We start from the raw sequence: 2,363 nt of genomic DNA, 5'->3' as shown, positions 1-2,363 counted from the left end.
AGGCTCATGTGTAAACTTTATGCGTGACCTCTACATGAGTGTATACATACAGTCACCAAGCCCACTGACAAGCTGGAAGGGAGACAAAGTCTGTCATACAGATCAAAACTCGTGTCGCATTACCAGATCACACCGCACCACAGAAAGCTGTGAAATCATCTTTTCTATTAGCCCTGTCATTATTTTGTGAAAAGTACAATTATATTTCATGGCATTTTGTGTATGCGAAAAAATGTTATTTTGTTAAATACAGATGTTTCAAACATATCACTTTTAAAATCTGTTTTGGCATTTTTTTCAATTACTCATATACCATGTATGAGTATTATATCATATAATTTCAATTAATAAAAGTGATACCAAAAAGCACGTTCTATAAGAGCAAATTGTTATTGTCAAGGTCATACCCAAAGACAAAGTATGACAGGTCAATGGGCCTTGGAATAACTTTGCATATCACACGGACGCACAGAGCATGGGATGAAGAATTATTAATTAACTGATTATTGAGTATTTATCCCACGATAATAGCTACTTTAACACATTATGGAACATTTGATAGAAATGTCAAGTTTTTCTTTCTATGCTAGGGATCTGGCAAGTCATCACATAACTTTTATACTTCATTACAGAAATATTATAGATATAAAATACAGAGAAACCAAAAGATTTTTAAAAAGCAAATATTTTCAAGGATATGAAATCTCTGTTTAAGTGAAGAGAATATTTTTTTTTGAATTCTAGAGAAAAGGGACTCTTTCCACATGTCCACTTTAATGTTTATAGAGCAGAGAGAACATTCTACATATGTTCAACTGAATAACCAAACAGAATAAGCAATAATTGAAAAGGCAAAGTAAACAGATATTCTCCCCCAGTGATATCTTACTGCCTAAGCAAGTTAGGAAAACACACAGATTATAAGCATTCCTATCCAAGAACTTCACAGCACAGGTAGGACCCTGACGTGGCCATAATATTAACAGTGAGGGCTGCAGTATCATCCTACTGCAGCTTGAACAAAACAAACATTGCCTAAGTTGTAAGAATACTATTCACCCAAACCTAGCATTAGCACTGCCCTCACCAAGAATCATTCCAGAGAAATAACAAGTTATTGGACTCGAGAAGAGTATAGGAAAAGGCAGTGGTTTATATAAGGGATCATACAGAACTGTTTTTAAAAGGGTCCAAACCTCAGACAAATGAACGATACTTTCATTAAACTGCCATATAATCAAATGTAAATGAGTTCCATAGTATTTCACCGTTCAGAGAGGAAATTGCAGACAAATACACAAATACAAATCGTTTACGAAAATTTAAGTAAAGAATCTACTTAGTTTAGCAAAGATTTGTTTAGCTTGATCAATAATTTGAAAACAAATTTATTATTTATAACTACACAAACATTTCTAAACCAATGTCTTGAGCTGCTAGGTATAGTTTGCAGGTAGGTGATCTTACCTGAGCACATACGATTTGAAGGAAGTTTAAACAATCTGTCTGATGCATAGGAGTATATAGTATATGTGATGTTTTGTAATAAGTCATTATCAACATTACCTTCTTAGACATCGAGATGGCTGCTGCTTCTAAAATTCAGGAATTAAATGAACTCCCTCATCTGAGAAATCAAGTTATTGACCCTTTTCCATCCTTGTTAGAAATTCTTCAGAAAAAAATATGTATACATTTTAAAATATTTTATTTAACAGTACTTAATTTTAGATATGAGTTAATAATGTTGTTATAAGCAAATAAACCACATTAACCTTTCAAATTTTCTTTGATTTTGCTGCTTATTTTTACATATTTGGCTAACTCCCTCTGGAACACTTGGTGAAACAACGATTTATACCTCAATTACCAAACGGCTTGAAAGAGTTGATTTAACACCCCAAATACTTCCTTAAATCCAGAGTTTATTTCATTCATCTTCAAAATTCACTCCATATTTTTAGGAGTAACTCAAATATGTAACTAAACACTTGACACTGGAAAAGAGCGATAACCTTTCTCAAACCAAACCCCACATATGTAGCACATCTATTTCTTTCTTACAGGTAAAACACAGGCAAACAAATTATTCATAACTACAAAAAAGACCTAGTTGAAATCTCCCATTTGCCACAACATTGCACTTCCTCATTACGCACAACAGAAACACAGTTTATTCCACTTAGTTCCACGTTCCAGCCAGAAAGTAAAATGCCTTTAGAAGTCAACGAGATGCAAAACCAGAATATTGAACAGCGCACAAAGCATTTTTATGAGCGTCTACATTTAGCTGATTATTTACATTACTTATACGTTGTAGATTATTACGCTGAATGTTAACTTTCAATCAAAAGGCCCATTCC

Source organism: Pteropus vampyrus, unplaced genomic scaffold (assembly GCF_000151845.1).
Source record: "Pteropus vampyrus isolate Shadow unplaced genomic scaffold, Pvam_2.0 Scaffold127, whole genome shotgun sequence".
In the NCBI taxonomy this organism is placed as follows: domain Eukaryota; kingdom Metazoa; phylum Chordata; class Mammalia; order Chiroptera; family Pteropodidae; genus Pteropus; species Pteropus vampyrus.
Note: the sequence above shows the minus strand (reverse complement) of the source record.